Source organism: Crocodylus porosus, unplaced genomic scaffold, assembly GCF_001723895.1.
Source record: "Crocodylus porosus isolate Cpor-Errol unplaced genomic scaffold, CroPor_comp1, whole genome shotgun sequence".
NCBI classification, from domain to species: Eukaryota; Metazoa; Chordata; order Crocodylia; family Crocodylidae; genus Crocodylus; species Crocodylus porosus.
The window spans coordinates 33919853-33946676 of NW_017728950.1; positions in this window are offsets into that span (position 1 = coordinate 33919853).

The following is a 26824-nucleotide window of genomic DNA, read 5'->3' on the forward strand; positions in this document are numbered from 1 at the left end:
TAGCAGGCTAGAAGAAGTGTGCACTGCCAGCCAGACCACCTGTGGTTTTGAGCTGCAGATAGCTGAGCTGCCTTAATAAGCAACAGTTTAAATATGAGAAACCTGTGCTGTTCCTCTTTTGCCATTGAGGCAAGGTATTGTAAGGCTGCAATTTTTTTCCAGCCCTGCCCCCAAAAGCAGGGTGAGGAAGAGAAAGCAAGGGCAATCGGGCAAGTAACCCTGACAGATCCCAGCTTGACCTCCCTAATCCTGATATAGATCCCAGCTTGTTCTCTGAACCAGGTGGCTTAGAGCTCAGTCAGATATTTGCCTGTGCTTTTTGTACAACAGGAACAGAAGCCTTCAAGGTGCTTCCTACTCCTCACAACCCCTCGTCCTGGGGCACCAGACACTAAAAACATTGCTGTACGTTTCATAGTTCTTTCCCTGCTCATCTTCTAGCAGGTCTTTCCAACTTGCCACTGGTTGAACAATTCCAATTCACATTCATGTCCCTCCAGCTGCCTCTCCAGCTCTCCAGTGCTGGCATATGCGTTGCAGTGTGTAAGGAAGTGGTGGTCGTGAGACCATGGCTCCTGAAGGACCACAACTGGATCTTCTGCTTGCCACCTGTGCCTCTTCACGGTAAATGTTAACTGCTTATTTTTAACTGCATGCATTGGTTCTGCCTTGCTTGTCATTGTGAATAGTGCAATACAAATATATACGTGACTGAGTATATATAATTAGCAACACTGAAGAGGCTTATTAGTTTTCATCTTGTCCACCATGGGAATTTATTTTAAAAATAAGTAATGCACGGTGGGCTTTGGCCAAACTTTTCTAGCCCCTCGACATGCATTTCTTACTGACATCAAAGGTATGATGTTTACTCTATGCCTTTGGGTTTCAGGGATGAGGTACTCACTCAGACCCCCATGCCTTTGGGGTTCTGTCATTCAGCAGAGACCGGTGGGGTGGCAAACAGCTTTGTCTTTCTTAGGAACAGGAGTCATCAACTCACATGCTCACAGCTTGCAGGGAGAACTACCACTACCCACCACCACAGACCACACCCACAGGGCATCATGGGGAGAGACTGGGTCATCCCACTGCTGGCCCCTTCCATACTACAGAAGGTGACTCTTCTGGTTAATACTCTGTACCAAGCTTCAGCTGAGCTCTGCTCACAGCCTGCTTTGTTAGACATTCTGAACAAATTTGGGTGCATCACTTCATGTTCCTGGTGCTGTGGCTTTCCACATGTAGATTAGGGACAATACTAGTTCCTTCCTATAATAATTTTTCTACCTATTCCATGGAGACTACAGAGCACATATGCAAGAGCACCTCAGCCCAGTGCAATGAAACCCCATCTACAGTTAATGTAAACTGGGAATGAGACCTCTATTGGACTGGAATCTCTCTCACCTATGGGACCAAGCTATTATTCTGTTTTTATAATTATTTTCTTTGCCTTAAAACATCAGGTCCCAGAAGACTGCATGTGGCTGTGGCTCAAATACCAACAGTGTGATTCTGTCTTGGGGATGTGCTGCCTTCACACTGAGCTCCAGCTGTGCTCTCCTGGAAGATTACATCAGCAAAACTCCACCAGCCCAGTTTCTAAGAGTCTCAAAGCAATACAGAGAATAATTAATTCCAAGTGTGCTGCTAATTTTCCAACTCTATTTGCACTGTCCTTCATCTTGAACATTCAATATCCTGCTTGGGCAACCAACTTTATACTTGCTTCTCCTAACAGTTTTTGAAGTAAGTGGCATTAAACAAACAATGGCAGTTGCATATATTTTCAGTTCACTGCATGGAGCTTTTGCAGTATGGAATTTATTAAGAGCAAATATACTTAGGCATGAAAAAGCCTGGTATATTGTAGCAAAAGAATAATCCTTTTCATCTATAGCTCTTCTTCAGCCAAGGCTTTTACCAGCAAGTAGCAGCATTTCAAAAAATGGTATCTAATTTTGTGGTAGGAATTACTATATTTGCTCATGTGAATAGGTGTGGGTAAATTGAGCCTTTCACAGCCCAATTATCTCATTTTGCATGCAAATGAAAGACCAGCAAAAAAAAGTCCTACAAGACTTCTGTAAGGACCTTACCAAAGTGCACAGAAATCAATTAGAAGTCTGTACATTGACTCCAATAACCCATGGATTAAGCCCTAAGAAAGGACCAGTTCTCACTGATTTTGAGGCTTTGTCTAAGTCCCAATTAAGCAACATAGACTTGAACAGCTTTCAAAGGGATTTGAAAGCATCCTCACAAGGGAATGACACCTATTTAATTAAATGGATTTAGAAATGGATTGGGTTAAATTGGTACAATTTATGTACTTCCAGGCTCATCTGCCCATAGAGAGGCTAGTTTAGTTACCCACAAATACACACAGTCCATTAGTATGAACAGTGGAATAAAATGTCAGTGCCCTCCTGTAGTCTGTCTGCAACACTTTGTTGAGAGTACACCTTATTGTGATTATAACTATTTCATCAACAAAAAACAGGAGTGACAAAAGGCAAGAGCAAACCCCTCAAATGGTCCATTAATGCTGCTACAATAAAACTTAATTTACAACAGGTAAAGTCAATTTAGCAGAGGTTTGTAAATCTATAAAATTCATAAAAGCTTTCAGCCTCAGAATGAAGTTTTCTGTTACCTTGTCGTCAAATCCTTTCTTATCTCAAGCCACTCTCACTCAGATGCATGCTCACAATTATTTGTTAATGGATGAAATCACTGAATAAAGCCACTGGAGCTATGACAATCTGCAACAGCTGTGGGTCAGACAGGGTTTGATTTTTCTTTTTTTTCTAAATTTTAAGCAATAAAATAATTTTACTGGTATAACAAACTGATCTAATGACCTTATACATTGTGCGTCTCTTTATTCACTTAACCTGGCTGTTTATAAAAGAGGTTGCGATTAAGTATGGCATCTAACTAATCACAGAGAAAAAGTTAAATACATCTACAGTGACAATAGCATTTACAATCTGAAACTAACAGAGTGCAAAACTCTTAGGAGAGATGTGACAATTGTCTGAGATCCTCATTAGAGCTGGGAGAACAGCAAGAAAAATAATTTACAAACAAATTCATCTTGTGCAATTTATTATAGCCAGTGTGCTGAGGCAACACTCATGGTATTGCTCTGCACTAGGCCTACAGGCCTGGGGAAAGATTATTTTACCCTAAATCACCCACAACATCTGTCAGTACCTATGAACCTGGAAGTTACTTGTACAGTCTTGGCAGCTTTTGCCCTCAAAATAAGTCTCTGTAGTGCAGGAGTTAGGGTAGTAGTGTTGCCAAATCTGATGACTGTATCATGAACTTCATGATATCTGATGTTTTTCTCAGAGCCCCAGAATCTGGAGTCTGGTGAACACATGGGAATCAGGCATAGAGCTTTTTTAAAAAAAAATTCTAGCCCTCGTGATTTTTCAAAAAAGCTTGAAAAATATGACCAAAGCACTCCTGAAGGTGCAAAAAACCATTCAGAAAATAAAAAGAACTCAAAAGCTATTTTAAAACTAGCTGTATATATATTTCTTTAAACCAATCTAATGTTTTTGAAAGGTCTAACTCATGAATTTTTGTTCATTTAAGCATGACAGTAATGCAGTATGTGACAGTATATCATTATAATAGTCACTTTTGACCTTTAGCATCTGTGTGAAGTTAATGAGCTACGTCAATTTACACGAGCTACGTTTGTCCCTATGGACTAGGATCTTGCTAACACTGACTCCTTACTTTCTTTATCTGTGGTTTATTGTAAAGTGTAAGTCATGTTCTTTCTACAAAGGTATACTTAGGAATTCACAGCAACTGTGCAGGACCCCATATTTCCAAAGAGCATGCAATGTATGTTTTTTTGGGCCAGCCTTCAAAGACCTCTGTAGTGAAGGAGCCCTCGTCTAGATTTCAAAGCACACAGCTCTGACAGTGTTTTTCCTGCTATTGTCTCCACCTCCTGATGGCATAATGCAGGACCATATGGCATCATGCAACATTCACATCCCTTTCAGTGTGAAGTAATTTGCTCTAAATTCTTTTTATGTATTCTGAGTTCTTACACTCCTCTTCTAACCCTCAGATCTCCTCTTCCTCAGCCAGCTGTAAATCCAGTATTACTTAAAACAATTATGTACAGCGAGTTCCTGTCCAGATTATTAGCAGGAGGGAGGGAAGGAGAGATGTTTTCCAGAATTACACTGTGATGTAAAAGTTGGCTCTCTTCTGGTTCACAAATGGCCTTAGAGGGTCCCACCCTCTTCAGGCTGTTACTTGTAGTACAGTCTCTGCCAAAAGAACAAGTTGCACAATAGGCTCTGTGCCACTAACAAATTATAATGAGAACGAGTGGGGTTCAAGGGACAGATTTCACTGTCTCCTGAAAAGAAACATACTTGCTGTTTGCTTTTAATGGATTGCATAGGACAAACTGTGAGTGTCAAGTGTGGCAACAAACAACAGGCCAATGTAAATTAAGAATCAAGGGCTTCTAACCAATATTTATGACCTTTGTTTCTCAAACTCTCAGTTTACAGGGCTGGTCATTTTCCTCTAAACTGCAAAAGTTTTTGCAAACTGCCTGTCTCCAGTTCACTCATCAACATCATTGCAGGAGTATCTTGCAGGGATAAGATACTTGTAAGATGTCTGGGACCTCCTCCATTCAAGTGAGTATTGCAGCTAACAACAGAGGAGCACTGGTCCATGACTAGGTAATACAATATAAAATGAATAATAATAATAGTGACAACAACAGAGATTTTTCTATCAGACTAAATGGGAGACTGGAGGGAGATTTCCCTTAAACATTTCTCATCTGATGAAGTAGTCTATAACCTACAAAAGTATATGCCTCTTTGAACAAGTTAGTTTCTAAGATGCCCCCCTGCCCTTCATTCTGCCTTTTTGAGAGGAGATGGATGTCTTCATAAAACCATTGATACACTTTTTAGCTAGAGGGAGCTCTTAGCTGAGTTGCTGACAGGGGTTGAATCCATTACGTCCAGTTCTCAAACCATGAACCACTGTTACTTGAATTAGAAGACCCAATAGTGTTAGTTTCAAAAGAATAGCAGCAGTAGTGCTCCATCCATGAGAGAGAGCCATTTTGCAAAAGTGGAGGTTAATATAAGCAATCAGACAGATTAATGCCTGGTTATAACAAACACACACATGTACCACATGTTGCAAGGCACAAGGTTGAAGAACAGTTGTATTCAATAGTCCAAGGAAAATGAGCATACAGTGTAAACATTCCCTTTGAAGTTTTATTGGATTTAGGCACATAAAATTACATTTTTTCATTCCAAAATTATTATAGTAGTATTGCATATAAAATTGTCAAACAGCTATTATTTAAAGTACATTACTCTATAACCAGTGTTCTAGCCCTAGGCTATGCTACATATTAAAATCCATATGGACTTATTTTTCCTCTTATTTGTTCCATTTCTGCTGAGAGTGTAAGTTTTTTCCAGACTCTTATTATTTTAAATTAAAATAAATATTTTAACATATCCTTCCTCAAAGTAATGCAGATTCCATAAAATGTTAGGAGAGCTATTTTTATGCAGTAACTGAGAGCTTTTAAAAACTCTATTATAGCATTTTATTTTCCTTTGAGCTGGTCTTTCAAATCTTCATGGCTAATACTTCATTGCATTAACATTTTGCTCTGTTTCCTTCATTCTTTCCCTTTCTCTTAAGCACTGCCAGGCCTTGCTTACAGGTTTGAATTTAGGTTGGATATGATTTTATTTTGAAATATGTGAGCTTTCTAGCCCTTTCCATGAAATGACTTAATTTTATCACCTGCATTCTTCCACCTCTGTCATTGTGCAAGCAATGATTAGCTCTTGGCCAACCAAGGTGATAGCTATTAAGTAGTGAAAAGATCCTTCCTCTTAGTTATGTTCACATTCACCACCAAATCACAGCTGGAAGAACACCTCATGAAATTAAATGCAACTGATCCATGCACATACATATCTAGACCAACATGTAGATCTACCAGTGTCACTAGGAACAGTTGCTGAGTTCTTTGACATTTTGTTGATGCATTTGCAAGTGAACTTCTAGGCAAAAGGTGAGGTCTCACTAGGATTTGTTTGTATAGTTTTACTTACTGGCTGATTGCACATGCCACAGTTCTCGTAGGTTTTTGGAAGTTCATAGCAAAACTGATAATATCAATTATAACTCTACATTGATGAACATCTTTGGTTTGGAATTTCCTCATGTTTTTGAAGAGGTGTTCCAATGGTTGGAACACTGGGATACACATTATAGGTTTTGAAACGAATATGTATATAGGTTGTATCATGGTAATCTTGAATCACTTTTAATCTGTGATCATAGGCTTTTTTTAAAAAATGAGAAAAACTATTTTAATTTGTAATCTATAGCCACCTTGACATATGTGTCACATGGTGACTCCACTGTAGACCTTATCATGTCCACCACCTGAAGGGGTATATTGTACACTGCTTTAGAAAGCTTGTAGTTGTCGACATCCTAAAGCATTCATGGAAGGGTAGCTATGATCAGAAAAATATTGATACACAGACAACTCATGAGGCCATCTTAGCATCCCCTGAGGCAGGATAAGAATACATAAACCCTCTCTACCATATGGCTATATAACCTGTTTTTAAAAAGTCTAGTAAAAAAATATTCCACAATCTTGTATATAGCCTGTTCCAGTGTTTTAGTGTCCTTATATTTTTTCCTGATATATAATCTAATATATGACATATTCCTGAGGGTGCAGGATGACTAGCAAGTATGACAGATCAGCCTGGCTTAGCAGGGAACTATTCAGTGAGCTCAAACACAAAAAGGAAGCTTACAAGAAGTGAAAACCTGGTAGGACTATAACAGCATGGCTTGGGCATACAGAGATGAAATCAGGAAGGCCAAAGCACAATTGGAGTTACAACTAGCAAGGGGTATGAAGGGTAACAAGAAGGGTTTCTACAATTATGTCAGCAACAACAGGAAGATGAGGAAAATTGTGGGTCTCTTACTGAATGGGGGAGGCAACCTAGTGACAGATGACATCAAAAAGTCTAAAGTACTTAATGCCTTTTTCACCTCAGTGTTCACAGGCCAGACTACTGCATCTGGCAGCAAAGTTTGGGGAGATAAACAGTCAACAGTGATGAAAGAGCAGTTGATCTGATTTCTGTTATTTTTTCAAGTGAGCTAGGCAAAACTTTGGAAATGTGTTTGGGGATCTAGAAAAGCTAGATGGGTACAAGTCTACAAGGCCAGACGTGATGCACCCAAGGGTGCTGAGAGAGTTGACTAATGTGATTGCAGATCTGTTAGCCACTACCTTTTAAAACTCATGGAGATTAGGAGAGGTTCCTGATGATTGGAAAAGAGTAAATATAGTGCCCATCTTTAAGAAACAGAAGAAGCGGGATCTGGGGAACTGCAGACCAGTCAGTCTCACCTCAGTTCCTGGAAAAATTATGAAGCAGATCCTCAAGGAATCCATTTCTAGGCACTTGGAGAAGGTGATTAGGAACAGTCAGCATGGACTTACCAAGGACAGGTCATGCCTGACCAACCTGATTGTCTTCTATGACAAGATGACTGATTCTGTGGATGCAGGGAGAACAGTGGACATAATATACTTTGTCTTCAGGAAGGCTTTTGATATAGTCTCCCAGAACATTGTTGAAAGCAAGCTAAGGAAGTATGGGTTGGATGAATGGACTGTAAGGTGGCTAGAAAATTAGCTGGATCATTGGGTTCAAAGGGTAGTGATCAATGACTCAATGTTTAATTGGCAGTTGGTACCAGGTGGAGTGCCCCAGGGGTCAGTTTTGTTCAATATCTTCATCAACGATCTGGAAGATGGGACAGAGTGCACCCTCAGCAAATTAGCAGATGACACCAGAGTGGGGGAAGTAGTAAATACACTGGAGGGTAGGGCTAGGATTCAGAGAGACTTCAACAAATTGGAGGATTGGACCAAAGAAATCTCATGAGGTTCAATAAGGACAAGTGTGAAATCCTGCACTTAGGATGGAAGAATCCTATCCACAGATAGAGGCTGGGGACTGACTGGCTAAGCAGCAGGTCTGCAGAAAAGGACAATAAACTGAATATGAGCCAACAGTGTGTCTTTGCTGCCAAGAAGGCTAATGTCATGCTGGGCTGCATTAGTAGGAGTGTTGCTAGCAAATCTAGGGAAGTGATTCTTCCCCTCTGTTCAGCACTGGTGAGGCTGAAGTACTTTGTCCAGGTTTGGGCTCCCTACTACAGAAAGGATAAACTGGAGAAAGTCCAGTGGAGGGCAACAAAAGTGGTTAGGGGCCTGGTGCACATCACTTCTGAGGAGAGGCTGAAGGAATGAGGCTTATTTAGTTTGGGGAAGAGAAGACCGAGGAGGCATCTTTCTACTATCTGAAGGGTGGTTAGAAGGAGGATGGACCTAGATTGGTTTCAGTGGTGGCAGATGACAGAACAAGGACCAATGGTTTCAAGTTGCAGCAAGAGAAGTTTAGGTTGGATATTAGGAAAAACCTTCTCCTGAGAAGGGTAGTAAAAGCCCTGAAACAGGTTACCCAGAGAGCTTGTGGAATCTCCATCCTCAGAGGTTTAAGCCCCGGGTATTCAAAGCCTTTGCTGGGATGATCTGGTTGGGGATGGTGCTGCTTTGAGCAGGGGGTTGGACTAGATGACCTCCTGAGGTCCCTTCTAACCCTCTTTTTCTATGATTCCATGGTTCCTATCTTTGTTGCAGATAAGCTCGGTTCGTTTTGTTCTATACACAATATACACAGTGAAAAATTGATCACCCGTATCTTTCTAAACAATATTCTACATAATATTCTATATAACCCACATGTTATCATGCCCCTCACCATGCCCAGTGTTCTCTTTTCTAGTGTAAACAAATCCATTTCCTTCAACCTCTTCTCATAGGCTGTTGCCTAAACTCAAACAGACGGGGGTACTTGGGACATGGTGTTGTTGAGATATACAAAAGGTAATGCCTTTAGGAAGTGTTACTGAAAGTTCAAATGACATATTTTTTAAAGTTTTTTGTCTTTTTTAAAGTCTTTTGTCTGACAACCAGCACCTCTCTCTAACTCTCCGAAAAACATTGGCATAACATCAAGCCTGTGACAGTTTAGTTTGATTGATTCACTTTTGGAAAGGAGCAAAAAAAGTTGTGGTTGGCAGTTGAGCTTTGACATGTAATGGGAAGGTAATAATGGAGCATGCCTCATTAGTTTACAGAACCAATACACAGAATCAATACTTTATTGATATCTTCTCATTAATAAAACAGCTACTGTAGGCAGTTGCATGGGAAACAGATGAATGGAATCGTTTTAGTGGCAAGTAGTAGTTAGGACTGTTGCAAAGCAGACTCTAGTGCTGTGAGACATCTCTAGCTGTGATACATTTGCAGAAATCACAGTTGGATGACAGCCTACTACCGCCTTTTTGTAGAGAAACAGCTGGTGCCTATTAACATAATGAGATGTCTTTTTTCCCTCTGGCTCAAGTAGTAGAAGTGCCAGGTGAAACCTAAAATCTGCATCAATAAAGGGGGAGGGAGGACTGCAAAGTAGGTTCCCCACCTGGCATTGCTTTTCCTTCTTAGCCAGTGATATTATTTGATGTATTACTGCCTTTTCCAATCTCCTTATTAAAATAAATACATAATACACCAGTGATGCCCTTGACTGAGTTTTTAAGGGGATCACTCGTATACTTCAGTGTTTTACTCTTTAACACGTTAAGGGCCAGGTGAACAGTAATAAAATCACCTACCATAATAATAGATAGATATTATTAAAATGGGAGGATCCCAATATAATACCTAGGTTTAGAGTAGGGGTTGGCAACATTTTCTGGCGCCACTTCTTTCTGCTTTCTGGCTATGGTGTGGTGTGGGTAAATCCTCCCCTTCCTCCCCCCTGCCCACTCTTCTGAAAGCCCTACTGTCTTATTGCAGCACAGAATGGGCAAAGTCCCCTTCTGTCAAATGCCTTTGAATCTGCAGCGCCACAGGTCAGTTTGAAAGGTCAGATCCAGCCCAGGGGCCGTACGTTGCCAACCCAACTCAAACTCAGGGCCATGGGCAAGATCTGGCTCATGGAACCACGAAGCCATGTCATTTGGTATGCTGCACAAGAACTGCAGCTAAAGAACTTCATCCCCAATACCATCTTTTGCCCCTGCAGGGCCTGGACTGTTCTTAACCATCTCCGAACAAACAGGCATTAGACAGTTCAAGGTGAGCATGAACTCTTGGGGGCCTGTCCCATGAGGCCTGCTAGAGCTGTGGTGCTCAAGCTCAGATGGTAGACCACACAATCTACAGCTCTCCTTTGGGTGCCCAAGGTCTTATTGATAGTGACTATTCTGCCTGTTGCTGGCTTTCTGGCCCTCATGCTTGCGATGGTGATCGTGGCTTCATCATCATCATCTTGTCTTTAGGGTTCCTTTAGGAAGCCTGTAGGCTGGATGCCTTAGCTCTGCACTAGATTGCTCTAGTGCACAGCTGAGCATGTGAGGTTGGGCCAGCTGGATCTAGGCATGTGGGACTGGAATTAGGGCACTGGTTTGCACCTACGGACTAAACCCATGCCACTCATCTGACCCACAAGGCTGGAAGATTGGGCACCATTGGATTACAGCAAACTATCTGGAGGGAGTTTTAAACTTAAGGATATGGTATGTGGTTTTTGAAGAGCTGGTTGAAAAAATTTCAAAACAAATCTTTTCTTTTATCTAAAGCTGCCTGTTTTCAAAGCTGAAATTCATCATGAAAGACAATTTCTCTTTTTCAAATCATTTCTGGGCATGAAAATTTCATATCAGTAATTTCATTAATTTCTTTAAGGTGGACATTCTCATAAACCTTTTTAAAAACAAATTTAATTCAAATTTAAAAAAATACCACAATGTGACTGATTTTTACCAATTTATGAGTGACACAGTAAACCAAAAAACAAACAGAGGGGAGCTAGTAGAAGATGTGAAAAGGTGGAAGGAGATGGGGGAGGAAAAAAAGAAAAAAAAAGGACCCAAAGTGCGAAAATGAGCTTTTTCTCCTTATCCACTTTGGTGGGTGGTAGAGTCAGATCCAAGGTGAACAACACTGTAACATGTCTAAAATATCACAGATGAACATTTAAATAATTCTTCTAAAACCAACTGAAAGGGAAAATGGTTTCTTCTGTGTTTTATTAAACTCTAAAATTATCAAAGCTCCCAAGTACCTCAGGAATCTTCATTTATACCTGGAACGAGACATGTGGACTCCAGTGTCTGACCTCTACAAACACACTTTCCTCCATTCCTATTTAAAAATCAATTGAATTTGAGATCACATATCAGCTTAATAGGAAAATTATTACCATGTTTTAAGAAACTTTGCTCTATTATTCTTTATCCTTAGGAAACTTGGCTTGGAAGAAACCCTGTAGAATTTCCTGGATGTTGCTTTTCTGTGCTTGGAAGTAGGTCAGCCTAATGATGGAGTTATGATTTGAGACTTAAGATCATGCCTCAGCTGATGCAAACTAAGTCCAGGGAAGCCAGAATACTTTGTGTGAGGAGAAACTGCCAGCTGAGGAACCGCCCTTGTTTTCTTAGTACTTGTCACTAATTACCATGAGAAGCAAATAGTTAGGTCCAAACCTTTTCCTGTTAGAGTTCGCAGGACCAGAGTTCAAAGACCTTGTGATTTCCATTTGGCTGGGATGATTGGGGAGTTGGGGAGGGTCCTGCTATGAGCAGAGGGTTGGACTAGATGACCTCCTGAGGTCCCTTCCGACCCTCATTTTCTATGATTCTGTGTTTTGTCTTCTGCATTGCCAAGAGTCATCAAAACTCAGTGCAATGCCTGCTCATCTATTTGCACCTTCCCTTTTGAAGAAATACCTTCAGCTCATAATGGTTTTCAGAGTCATCCTTCATGGAACAAAGCATGGATTCTAGACTGCCTTTTTTTCTTTAAACATTTTCCTGATGCCTCCTTGTTGTCTGTTTGAGTGGCTTTTCATGATCAGTGTTGGAACATCCTGCATGTTACAGAGTTCTTTTCTCTGCATATTGTCTAGATTCATATCAGTGAGGAAGAGATGGTTTCCTGAAATTTGTGTAGTCCTTCTTTGCCACTCTCCCAGACATAAAATGCAGCAAGAAGCTATGAGAAAATTAAAATGCAGTTCGTTAACTAGAAAAGTACTGAGAAAACAATGGATTTCAACTGGCTCCCATTCTTATTAACAGACATTTTGCCACTGAAACAAGATCAGTGGCAGCCCTACTAGGATATTTTTTATTGCTTCTAAGATTTATCCAGCTATTGAAATGATTAGCATAGACATTATTATATTAACCACACATTGTATGCTTCAAAAATCAAAAGAGGAAAATCCATTAACAAGGAGGAAGAATAAGATGTTAATTTTGTTTCATATTTTTTTTATCAAATAATGTGAAAAAAGATTCTTTTGTGAGGAAAATTAATTTCCCATTATTTCAACAGAAACAGAGTCAATTTTTGTGACATATATTTAACATGTAAATAGATGACCGTGATAAAATAATGGGACCGACAATCTTTTTTATTTTGTGTCAATATTTTGACTTCAGTTAGTGGAATGTTTTAACCTCCTGTGAGATCATATAATTTTCTCTTTGAAAGTCTGTGGCTAGTTTTACTCTCCTACACATAGTTTTAATAAGCAACACCTACACAGTAAGGCAATAGCCTGCAAGAGAGGTCATGCCCCATATGTAACCTTTTTTATATATACACATTCAAGTTAAGCAGTTGTGCTTAATATCCGTGAGACATGTCATAAAGCCACTTAAGGTCATATTTATTTTTCTTGCTTTGAAGCTGATCCCATTATCAGATGTCTAAGAAATACACAAGAACTTCCTTCAGGGATTTTCTCTGAAAACAACTTATTGGTGTTTACAATTTGTAAACAGAGAGAAAAAGGTGAAGTCTGGAGGACAGAAGACTGAAGGGGGATTTGACAAAAGTCTTCAAACACAGGCCTGGTCATAATAGACCAAGGGACAAGACAAGAAGCAAGTATCTTTAATTGCAACAACGGAAATTTAGGTTAGATACTAGGAAGAACTTTCTTATTATGAGGGTAGTTAAACATTGGAATGGATTACTTAGAGAGAATCTCTATCCCTGTAAGTTTTTAAGAGCTGGCTAGACAAACACTTATCTGGGAAGGTTTAGCAAGAGATGGTCCCACCTTGAACAAAGGGGTTGGATTAGGTGACCTTCTGTGGTCCCTTCCAGCTCTGTTTTTCTATAATTTGATTATGAAAGGGGAAAGATAGCTTAATTGATGCCAAAGAGAGACAAAGGCTATGTCACCCTTGAATAGCATATTATACACAAGGATCTTTGGATGTCATCAGGGGCATGGCTGCACCTCCCTTTCTGACCACGCATCAGGAACAGCAGCCGAAAACCCTATTAAGTACTCAAAGAAAGGAAGAATTCTTCCCCTTCCTGTTCAGAGGCATATCTCCTCCCCTCCCATTTCCCCCTATCCCACCTGCTGCTACCACTGAGGGTAGCTCCTGTCTTGCTCCAGGAAAGTGGTGTGGGGACTGGGTTTAGCTAGCAGGTGGGATGGTGAGTTCCCCATGCCTGCCTGCCCCCCTAGTGCTTCCTGCCAGCCCAGAAGCTGGCATGGGGAAGAGAAACCCGCCTGTCCACTTCTACCACCACTGCTCTGGTCCTGGGCTGAGCCCAATCCCCATGCAGCCTACCTGGATCAGGACAGGAGGTCTCCACACCCTCAGGACAGCATAGAGCATATCAAGCAAACAATATTTATAAACAGCCTTCTTTCACGTTGAAAATAAATGGATGCTAAATCTTCAGACCAAAACAAAGATATACATAACTGCTTTATTTAACTCCACAATTCTAATGCATGAAGAACAAAGAAATACTTAGAAAGATTCATAGATTGTAAGGGCCTGGAAGGGACCTCGCAAGATCACCAGGTCCAGCCCCCTGCACTAGGCAGGAAAGCAACTGGGGTCAGGTGACCCCAGCAAGGTGACCGTCCAGTTTCCTCGGGAAGATTGCACCACCTCTGCAGGAAGTTTATTGCATAGTCTGGACACCCTGACTGGGAAGAAGTTTTTCCTAGTGTTAAGCCTGAATTGGCCTTCCAGGAGTTTGTGGCCATTATTCTTGGTTTTCCCCTTGGGTGCCCTGGTGAACAGTTGTTCACTGAGCCCTTGATGTACTCCCCTGAGGTAGCAGTAAGCTGCTACCAAGTCCCCTTTCAGCCTTCTCTTTTTTAGGCTGAAGAGACCCAAGTCCCTCAGCCTTTCCTCGTATGGCTTGCCTTGCAAGTCTCTGATCATACTGGTGGCTCTTCTCTGGACTTTCTTAAGATTTTCCACATCCTTGTTGAAGTGCAGTGTCCAGAACTAGATCCATGATAGCAGTTACTCAACGTGGGGCTATCAGGTTCTCAGTACTCAAGTTAGCAGAACTAGTTTGATTTGCCCCAGCTTGCAGGCTGGCCCATTACATAGCCTAGAGGTTCCCAAATGTTTTCTTATTGCATACCCCTGCCAGATTTACCAGCTGCCAGCATACCTCTACCAGCATAAGTTCTATATTTTAATCCCTTAAATGCCAATTATTATAATGAAAATTAAATCCACCATTACACAATTTCTCCTGCATAACCCCCAGAGATGCTTTATGTACTCTCAAGGGCATGTGTACTGCAGTTTGGGAACCCCCAACATAGAGGATCATCTGTTTTCAAGCTCTGTTCTTGATCTATATCCCTCAAAAATTGCAGATTAATAAATGTGGCTTCGAGTAAAGTGCATTCACCTCTAGCTTCTGAAACGCCACCACTCAAGAACTAAGTCATTAGCTTTTACATTTACTTTCATTTCTTTTTCCTTTTAACTCTTCTTTAGACTATTAATTTTTTTCTCCCAACACTGTCTGCTTTCCTCTTTTCTCATCTATTACTTTGTTGTGTTTGTTCTATTCCAGCTTCCTATTGCTCTCCACAGCCTTTCCATCAAGAAACTTCCATCCTCAAAGCAAATCAGAGAACAGAGGGGCAGAAAATTAAGCTGTTATTCTGTCCCCTCTGCTTTATGCTGCTATGGGAATGGACTGGAATGAATGAGTTAGTTTTGTATGTAATCAACACACCTTAGCTTGAGTGTTGCTTAGACAATTGTTGGTCAGCTGTGAAGAAGTCAAGGTATAGCAGCATGCACAGAAAAAGCAGTGAGGAAACATGGAAAGTCCTTAGATTGGGCAATCAGACTAAGTTCCTTCAGAAGCACTTCCCTAGGTATTGAAAGGATATCACAATTTCAACAATGGCAGCATTTCTGCACTTGATTTTTGTAACCTTACGGCAGATAATGACTTCAGCTGACATCAGTAGCAAAGTAAATGCATCTTTGGCCATCATTATAAAATAGACATATTTTAAAATAGACATAAAATCATTATAAAATAGACATATGTCCTGTTTAAATTCTATTGCATATAAACCATAAATAAGTATAAAGGAAACAAAGCACTCTGTGGCTTTTTTAAAAGTGAAAGCAAAATGTAAGTGTTGCAGACTTCCCAAGACAACCAGGCATTGCACATGATGTCATACGCTTTTGCTAGTAATTAAACAATGATGTCACTCTCCCAAGGTGCTCTTTCCTGTACAGCTAAAGTGAACGCATAACTTACAGCTGTAGCATTGAGTAAATCACTCAACTCTAGGGGAAAGTTTTTCCTTGAAAACTGCATAAGTTTATTCTGTGGGAAAGTTACTATGTGGAAGGCACTGAGCGTCCACTCCCCGTTGCCTCTTTCCTTCGGGGGAGGGGGGCAAGGGGAAGGGGTGGCACTTTGTTCAAAACACACTGGCATCCTCAACACTGAGTGGACTAGTACTGTGATAGCACCTACCTTCAGAGCGCTGATTGTTTCTCTGCCCCTTACTATGGAGTAAATTTGCTACAGAATAAAACTCAGGGTAAATTACTTCCAAGTAATTGTGGCATACATTCACAGCCTGCATCTAGAGATGAGAGACTTCTTATTGATTTTACTGTTACCTTGGGTTTTCTACATTATCACTAGTAAATATGATTAATTGAAAATACATTATTGGTGCAGTCAAAATTGCATAGGAAAATCTTATGTTAAAAGAATATCAGGGTGGTAGCGTCAAAGAATCAGGTGGTAAGGAAAGCCAAAATTAAGGTTGTCTATGTAACTGTAACTCTAGCCTTCAATGCATCTGCAATATGATATAATATAATCTTAAATTAGTCCCTGCTCCTTGTCTCAATCTGCCACACCTCACGATTCTCCTCTAATCTAAATCTCACTCTACACTACCCCAGTTCCTTGTTGTAGTCTTCTTGCATATCCTACATAATGACCCTTTGGAAACTGGATGGGATTGTTTGATTTAGTCCAGGGGTCTGCAACCTTTCAGTAGCAATGGGCTGAAATACCACAGGATGGTCGTGTTGGATCAAAGGTAGCAGCAGTTAGATATTGTGTCACTGGATGGCCCATCCTTGTGTAAAACTTATTAATTGTGGGATATATAATTTTCCATGGCAATACCAGTTTTTGGCATGCTTACTTGTGCTCTGGGAAGTGCTGACACCTAGAATTGAACTATCAGACTCATTCTTTATTTTGATAGAAATAGAAGAGAATAGAATTTGGGATGCTGGAGCCAAAAATAGAGAAATCAGAACTTTCCACATAGTGGGAGTCAGTAGCGTAGGGATGCAGCCAGGTGCCCAGGACACAGGGGCACCCACCAGTGACTTTCAGTTGCCTTGCAACTACAATTGTGATAGCCAGAAGCAGTCGCTTTTTTTCAACTCCTCCATTCTCCTCCCTGTCAACACCTGGACTGGTCATCCTGTTTGCCCGTCTCTTAGTTATGCCACTGTTGCAGGTCATGTACCTGGCCAGTCTTCTCTGGAAACGTTGAGCAATAGCTGACAGCTGAACAGCACATACATTTCCACCAAGCCCCATATTCTATAGAACAGGAGTCTAAATAAGCCACTAAATCAGGGGTGGGCAAAATACGGCCCACAGGCCAGATGTGGTCTGCCAGGCCATTCTATCTGGCCTCCGGGGCCCCTAAAAATTTTAGAAAATTAATAGTTATCTGCCCCTGGCTGTCATGCGGCTCTTGATGGCTTGCCAAAACTCAGTAAGTGGCCCTCTGCCCGAAATAATTGCCTGCCCCTGCACTAAACACCCCCCTCAGTGCATTTCCCACCCAAAACCTTATTTAGAGCAGGCTCAAAGAAAATGTCAGTATGGCTTCTTTGTGCTAAGTGCTAGTTAGCAGCGCCCCTTTCCTCCTCTTTCCTACTGTGAGAAGCTCTTACGGGCAGTGGCTGATGTACTGTCTTTACAAATCCTTGGTATGTTATGTTACTTATTATGCCACATTGAGAGGAAAGCAGGCCTGACTCTCTACAAGCGTAGGTAGCTATGCGGGCAAAGCAAGCCACAGTTGGCTTAGAGGTGAGGATAGTGTAAGTAAGACAATACAGGAATACAGGTCAGCTGAGTCCCCTTTGCATTCTTCTCCCAGTGACAAAGCACAGCCACCCTACTCATTGATGAACCTCTTGTCTTATGGATGCAGCTATAATATAGCACTTTAAAAAGCTAAGGCACAGGCACGGGCTAGCAAGTTCCCAACCCACTGGCATCTCAACTAGGGCTGCACTTGAAGCACCCAATCACTTCAGGAGGACTTGGAGTTAAAATAGAAAAAACAGTCAAAATAGAGGCCCTGGCTATCTGAGAATATGGACCACAAGTGTATGCCCTGGGGCATCCCAGAGAGCAAGGACAAAGGACCAAGCTCCTTATGACCTGTAGGTTGACTATCCATTCCAAATTGGGTGGGATAGTCCAAAAATGAAACATCAACTCCTGGTCCCTGGCTGAATGACCCTGGGAGAGCATTTGTCCTGGATTCTCCTCAATACAGTTCAGATTTAGGGTTTAGCAACAGTCAAACAAAAGCAACTACAGTGCAGTGCAAAGCCCCACCCCCTATCGCATCATTCACAATACTTACACAGCCCCAGAATGATTGACACATGGTGTAGCCAGTCTATGAGAACTTATTGTCCCAGTACCAAGAAATGCTACATGAAATCATCTGCTTTGGAGATGCAAACTCTTGGAATTTGCAAGAAGTATACATTTAAATGGAAATGAACACTGCTGATTATATTTTTTTTACATTTGCCAGAGAACTGTACCTTTTTTTACTGCAAAAAACAATCTGAGAGATTAAGAGCAATTTACATTTGTAAATTGGTATTTACTTTTTAATTACCATTATTAAATATAGAATATAAAATGTGTACATATACAACACCCCCTTGATTTTTTTTAAATGGCATGCATCCCACGCTTGCATTTTGAAAAGTTGGTCACCCTAGTTACCTGTGGGGGATCCAGCACCCTGCCCTGTATCCTTCTCAATGGTCCTTTCCAAAGACCCAAGAAGACTCTGGGGATCTCAGGTGCTCTTGGCTCAGCCTTTATACCTGATGGCTAAGCCGCTGGCACTGAAAGTGCTGGGAGGAAGACAGGTTGCTTCTCAAACAGTGTATGTTGATCCCAAAAAGTTGCAACCAGAGCCTGACAACTTCCCGTGTCTGCTCCAGCTGCAACAGAATTGGACTGACTGGAACCTAGGAGGCAATCTTTATGGAGACCCTATCTTCTGCTAAGCATTTGGCAATTTTGTCTACCCCCGTCTGCTGCTGCTGTACTATGGCCTTGTACGGCAGCATGCTTGGCAAGCCAGATAAAAATCTCTTTGTGAGATATGCTCAGCCCATGAGTTTAGCGTGTTGAACCCTGATTTAGTCAGTTTTCAGAGAAGTCAGTGCTGCTTAGAGCAAGGGCTACTCTGATCTCAATTCCCTTTCTTCTCTTTTCCACAACTGGCTACAGCTCCGCTCCCCCCACACACATCCTAGGACTTTGAATCTAAATCCCTCCCTCCCACACTGCCAACCTGTGTCCGTTTCTTTCAAGCTTCTGCATCTGAGTCAATTGGCAGCTCATCCACAATACCTGGACATTTCCACACTGCCTGGACAGCACCAAGATACAGTTGCCCTATTTTCAGTTCCTGCACTGCTGCTACAGCAACCAGGAGGAATAACTGCAGGGCAAGTCCTGTTTCCTCAGAGCCTTGGGCCATAGCATGCCGAGCACAAATCAAATCTTATCTTTCCCAAGATACTGGATCTCTGCTAACTGGGTAGAAACGGAGGTTTGTATCCTGTTCCATCTATGCCTCCCCCAGAACAGCAAATATCACATTCCTGCCATAAGCGCAATGCCTTTTGTTTTATTTCAGTCTTGTTCGTTGAGAGCATGGAGGCCTTGGTCCTTCTCAAAGCATAAAGAGCATATAATTGCAATCATCCTCCCAAAAATGGCTAAACAATTTTTCCTGAAGCTTTCAAAAAAAGTTCAGTCTGAAGGAGATACCAGTGCATGGAAAACTTCAGCCTAGGCCATGTTTACCCAAGCCATTGAAAACAGGGTCTTATAATAGGAAGTGTTAAGCAGCCCAAACAGATATGGAGCTAACAGCTCTGCATAGTATACAATCAAAGAGGATTATATCTATAAAAGGATGAATGCCAGAATGGAGGCAGGGGCTAAGGGTTTTAGTGGTGACACCTCTTATTGCAGCAGTGTTCTGCCCCTTCTCTGCTCTGTATGGCTGCAGTTGGATGCTGGAGCCATCCTACCTCTATCCTGGCACCCCAGGGCATAAACTTTATCAGATATGCCTTTGCAGGGGGCATGAGAGCAGTGACTGGGAAGCTGGAGTGGGGGGACTTTACTTGTGGTATGTCTGCCAAAGAGGTTGGCCACTACTGTGCTAAAACATAATCAAAAGTGAAAAACATGAAGCACACAGACTGCGGAGGTTATCTGGTTAACTTCCTTTTACATCCTCTCTCATCACAGCTCCAAAAGATACCAATGATATTCAATTGTTTCTCAATAATGGCTCCATGTAGAACATTTATTATTTCCTGTGGTGCTGGCATTTCCAAAAGTTCAACTGCTAACCTAAAAAGGAAGGGATGAGAAGCAGAAAAAGAAACTTCTGTTTTAAAAATCAAGAGCCACCTTCATGTGAAGGGTGTGGCGGAAAAATTAGCTACTGCCAGTAGATGAATAGGACACTTATATCTATTAGCTCAATCAGATAATATATGTGTCATTACTGAGCCCAGTCCTGCATTTCTTGTGTACTCAAAATAGCCAATGAAGTCACAAGTACACAATTGGTCTCACTGTCTTTTTTTTTCTCCTGTGTTCCTTTAATCTAATGTCTAAGGGCCTAATCTACAACCCTACCAAATCAATAGGAGTCTTTCCACTGACTTTATGGCAGCTTGCATCAGGTTTTCGGTTTAAATACTTTGCTCCTGTGACACTTTTGAAAGCAGTACGTTTCTTGAAAACATTTTGCAACTAAACTCAAAAGCCAATAATATTACAGTTGGGTGATAAATACAGAGGACTTTAGTACTCATTAGTTTCTCATATAGTGTGTTCATTAGGCCTGTGCAAAGCAGCAAATATTTGCTTTGGATTCAGCTGATTTGGAGGGACAGTGATTCAATTCGGATCGCCGTCCTGATTTGACTTGGCCAAATTGGATCTGAAGATTCGGCACCAATTCAGAGATTTGGCCATAGAGTAAACAGGCAGTAGTCCTCACCACTCTGGACTCAGCTGCCTCCAGCTGGTTGGGGTAGGTAGAAAGGGGAGGGAGGGGTTCTGGAGGAGGGAGGGATTGGGGCTGGGACAAGCTGCCCAGCTGGGGCAGGGGGCAACGGACTCAGGGAAGGGGTGGGGGGGCATGGGATGTGGGCATAGCAGTGCTGGGAGTGGGGGCTATGCCCTGCTGCTGCTTGCCCAGCAAGGGAGGAGGCGGGGCACAATGTAGGCATGGCTTACTCCGGGTGTAAGGGGGCAAGCAGCAGCAGTGCATAGCTCCTGCTCCCAGCGGTTCCATGCATGCATACAGCACCTTCCCCCCCACCCCGGCTGGGCAAGTGGTGCCAGCGTCCCTCCCTGCACTGGCTGTGCAAGTAGTGGCAGTGCCTGCCTCCCTGCACCAGCTGGGCAAGTAGTGGCAGGACAGAGCCCCCCATGGCAGCTGGACAAGCGGTGGCAGTGTCTGCATCCTGCACCCCCCCACACTGGCTGGGCAAGTGGCAGCAGACCCTACCCCCTGTGCAGGCTGGACAAGCAGTCGCAGCGCCCACCCCCACACGCTGGCTGAGCAAGTGGCAGCACAGCAGAGCTTACCTGTGCCAGCTGGGCAAGTGGCAGCTGCGCCTGCCCTCCCGTGCTGGCTGGGCAACCCGCAGCAGCACCCGCATCCTGCGCCCCCCTGTACCGGCTGGGCAAGTGCTGGCAGCGCCTGCATCTTGTGCCTGCTGGACAGCTGCCTGTTTAATCTATGGCCGAATCTCCAAAACGGCACTGCATCTTTTCCAAATCTGATTTGATTCGGACCTTTTAATTGGTCTCCTGATTCGTTCAGTTTGGAGATTCAGCCACTGAATCGGGCTGAATCGCCTCCACATCAAATCGCCTATCAAAGCTTTGCACAGCCCTAAAGTTCATAAAAGATGTCTGTCAAACTGCTGCACTTTCAAGGACAGATGGAAAAAGTTTTATTTTGTGAGACGATGCAGAGGTCCCCAGGCAATCTCAGTCACAGAAACGTTATTTGCAGTTAGTTAGATGAGCTGTCTGAACCAGGTAATATATGCTTCATTGGGTCACATGATTGAAACTAATACCCCAAAAGAGGCATTATATGGAAACTAACTAAAAGTCAGTGAATTCTTTTTGGAAATTTTTAGAATTGTTTGCCAGAAGTGTGGCGAGGTGTCTGCAAACCTTTTGTATACTACCAAAGAAAATTCAAAACAAAGCAGACATTTCAGTCAGCAGCTGACTAAAAATCTATTTTAGGAAAGAAGAGACAGATGTTCCACATTAAAAAGCAAGGGGATTGGAAGAAAGATACTTTTAACAGATGGAGCAGTGTCAAAATACCTGGCAGTTCAGTGTCCAAACACTTGCTAGCAAATAAAATTGCCAAATGCTTAGCTTGAACGAGGATGAGTGAGGTGTTTGGCACTCCAACTAATGACCCCCAAAGGCTGCCCAGACATTCTTTCAGCAGCAGTGCTCAGGCAGGAAAGAGAGGCCTTCAATATGCCCGTCTCCTGAAGTTAAGAGGAGAGGGTCAAAGGCTGTTATTTGTGCTACAGTTGCAAACTGAAGGCTAAAATCTGGGCTCCAGTGTGCTAGGTATTGTATAACCAAATAGTGAGAGGCAGGTCCTGCCTCAAAGATCTGTCTCTAGGATAGACAAGACAGGCAGTTAAGGAAAATAGGCACTGAGAGGTAGTATGATTTACCAAGGCTTCACAGCAGAGCCAGGAAGAGAAACTGGGATTTTGGCAGTCTACAGTCATGCCCTGCTCATTAGACCATGCTGCTATTCAGCAGGTTAAAACAAGCTAAGGAGCCAGATTAACTGGTGCACTCTAGATCCTTTGCATTGCTTGAGTGATGCAAAGCAAACATAAGCCCAGTTTAACTAGCTAGGTAGGCTTTGTTTATAGCTGCCTTTCATTGATCAAGTGTCACACGACACTCAGGGCATATCTGTCAATCTTGTCCAGAGATCAGCAACATATTTGGGCAGAGCACCCAAAATACCTGTAACCTTGACTTGAAAGATGATGGTGGGCTGGGGTGGATGGCAGGGGAGCCACCAGGGTTTTGATTCTTGTTGTGGCAGTACAGCTCCAGCCTTTTCCCCATCATCCTCCCTGAGGTGTGCATGCACCCGCTGCCAGCAACCAGCTGGGCTGGGTCTCTGTGCACCCCGGTGTAGCTGCTTGCCACCTCCTGGCTGCTTGCACTAGGCAGGCCCCTCCCACCTGCCATATAGCCCAGGCTCATTGTGGGTGGCGGGTTCATGTGTGCCTCAAAGACATTGCCAGGGAAGAGCTAGGACTGCACTGCCACAACAAGTATTAGGCCCCTCATGGCTCCTCCACCATCCACCCTCAGGTGTGCATGCCAAGCAAAATGCCTTTGCATGCCACACTCTGGCACACATGCCAGGGGCTGCCTACCCCTGATCTATTTCATTGTTTATTAGAAGCCTTTAATTTTCTCTGTCTCATATATTAACTCTCCAAGTCATCCAGGCATTATACCTAATGCTACTGTTTGGTTGTTGGAGTACCCTGATAGCAAATGATTCTCACTTGTGGGTAGAGAGTGAAATAAGCTATTTCTTGAGGAGCAGTGATCCAGAGCCATTTTTCCTCTTTACCGAGTCAGATTCTCAATGGTACCACATAGAAAAATGCTCAACCAATCAATAGTTCATTCCTATGCCTGCTTCCAATTACATCTTCCTTCTCATCTCAACAAGAAATTATGGCCTGTGTGTAATTCAGTTAATGGAGTGAAAAGAAGGAAAGTGCTATTCACTAGGCACTGTTTTTTTTCTAGTCATTACTGAACACTGACTATCCTGCAAAGCATATTACTTTGCTGGATGGCTCTCCTCAGACACTAGGTCAGCTACGGTAGGAGCAAAAGTATAGTTTAACCAACATTAAGCCTCTAGTTCAGATTAAATCATTCCCTCAGAATCCACAGCCTGGAAACAGAAAGCAACCAAATGTAACCCTCCTTGTACTGTAAAAAGGAACTTTTGAGAGTGTCCTCTTCGTGGGAAGGTCAGTGAGACCTTCTTGAGTGGGCTTGTTGGTAAATGGTGATGGCTAGCAGCCATGTTTCGTGTACTTGAGGGGCCCTGAGTGTTTGGAGTGAACTCTCTGTGAAAAGAAGCAGGTCTGATGGACTGAAATGGACTGTCCTAAGGAGAATACTGATTGACCAGGGCTGTATTAGCTCTGGTTTCTGCTGTTAAAGAGAGGCATGTGTCCTGCTCTGAGAACTGGCGGGGAGGAAGAAGTGACACAAGTGCATTGGATCCCTCTATATGCTCCAAAGAAGGTGGTTTCAAACTGCTGCTGGCCAGGCTCACAATACAAGGTGAAGGTGGAAGGTGATTTACTGTGATTTTTAATGTTTTTCTTTGCTAGGGTTTTAATTATAGTTTGTTGTCCAATTGTTATTGTGTTTGTTGTTATAGTAAAAGGGTAAATTTAGATTTTTTTAAAAATTCATTGCTGTTAAATGAGGGATGTTTGGTGCCAGGTATCCCACAGTAGGTGTTTCTGTTTTATATATCTCTATATATCTCTGTATCTCTATATATATCTATATATAGATACACACACACACACAAACACACAGATATATAAATACATATACATATATACACACATATACATATATACATACACACACACACACACACACACACACACACACACATATATATATATATAGGTGGAAGCATGTGGGTGGAAAATAGTCAGGAGTACTCTTTCCCAAATACTCCAGGAACATAGCATGGACATAACCAAAGTAGATGGTGTGCCAAAGTAGATGGTATGCCAAAGTACTATTGGCAATCTCTCAATATGAGGATGAATCTGCCTGGAGGGATTATTGATGAGTTTTAAGATGACTAGTTCAAGCTGTGCTCTGCAAATTTTTCCAGAAATATCACACATGGTGCTGGGTGGGGGGTAAGGGGGCACAGCTGTTGGCCAGGATGTTGTGCACTTTCTGTCCTCCTCTGCCATTTCTCAGCTTCCTCAGCAAGATGGTTCTCTTTGAAGTGGACAATAGCTTGCTGTATAGTGAAGTGCCATTGAGACCTGTTACCAGCCAGCACTTTCCAGTTTATAAGGCTGATGCCACCCTTCTTAAGGTATGATTTTATGGTGTCCTTGTAGTACTTCCACTGTCCTCCATGGGTTCTCTTACCATGATTGAATTGAAAGAAGAGGACCTGCTTTAGGAGATGAATGTCAGCCATCCACACACAATGCCCAGCCCAGAGTTGAAGTTTCATGATCTTTGCCTCATTGCTGGTTATGTTAGCTACAGAGAGGATGCTGGCATTGGTGCAGCAGTCTTCCCATCTAATGCGAAGAATCTTCCTGAGGCAATGCTGGTGGAACTATTCCAGGTGCTTAAGATGGCTTTGATATCACCCATGTCTCAAACATGTATATGGGGATAACCACAGCATTGTAGACCAGGATCTTAGTTTCCATCAGCAAATCTCAGTTGGTAAAGTCACGGCGAAACAGCTTTCCGAAGTATATGCTGGCACAGTGAATCCTATGCTCGACTTTACATCAAGATTGACTAGGAAAGGTGGCTGCCAAGGTATGGGAAATGCTTGATGTTTTCCAGGGGTTCTCCACCAGTGGTTATTTGTGGGGGGAGGTGGGCAGCTTGTGCTGGGGCAGGCTGATGCAGGAAGACCTTGGTCTTCCCAATATTGAGGAAGAGTCCTGTCCCAATGTTAAGGATCAGTTATCAGTGTACTGAAGGTTGGTAATGCCAGTCTTGGTAACTTTTGTTTGCTGTGAAGGTGCTAGAGGTTGAAAAGCTAACTATCCATTTAATAGTCAACCTCAATTCCAGGAGGAAGGTGGTCACAGATGAGAATAAAAATCACAGCAGGACAGATGGAGAAAGGTGTTGTGGTAATGAGACAAGTTTGCTTGACACCAGTACAGATGGTAAGTGGGTCTGTCTCTGATCCACTGCAAAGGACTGCATAACTCAAGGATGCTGATGAACTTAAGTGGACAACCAAACTCAGACAGCACTTTCCATAAGGCTTCATGACTGATGGAGTCAAAGGCCTTGGTTAGGGCAATGAATGCCATAAACAGCTCCTGGTATTGTTCTCTACACTTCTCCTGGATCTGTAATGCAAGAAAAATCATGTTGGTGGTACCATGTGATGGTCTAAAACCACACTGGGATTCTGGAAGGACATCTTTGACAAGGGGGAGGAGGCAATTTAGAAGGATGCAAAGAAGAATGTTCCCAGCAACAGCGAGGAGGGCAATGCCTCAGTAGCTCCCATGCACTGACTTGTTCCCTTTCTTGAAGATGGTCACAAAGTTGGCATTCTTTAAATCAGGTGAAGCTTCCTTGTTAACCCATATTTTGATGAGAAGTTCATGCAGTTTTTGTGCTAGTGCTGTTCCACCAGCTTTGAAGACCTCTGCGGGAATGCCATCTAGTCCTGGTAACTTATTGTTCTTTGTCTCAGAGATGGCATGCCAGACTTCCTCGAAGGACAGGGAATCAGCAAGAGGTTGTATTACTGGGTGTTGAGGGATGTCTTGATGGTGGCAGCTGAGACCTCAGATTCACTGTTGAGTAGAACCTTGAAATGCTCCTTCTAGCTTTGTTTGATGGATACATTATCCGTGAGAAGGGTGGAGCCATCCTGAGATTACAAGGGGATTGAGCCATTGGAACAGGGTCCATGGATGGCTTTTATTGCTTAAAAGAAGCTTCTCATGTCATGTTTCATAGTTTCATAGTTTTTAGGGTTGGAAGGCACCTGAGTAGATCATTTAGTCTGACCCCCTGCCATGGCAGGAAAGAGTACTGGGGTCAAACGACCCCAGCAAGGTGTACATCTAGCCTCCTCTTAAAGACCCCCAGGGTAGGAGCCAGCAGCACTTCTCTTGGAAGTTGATTCCAGATCCTAGC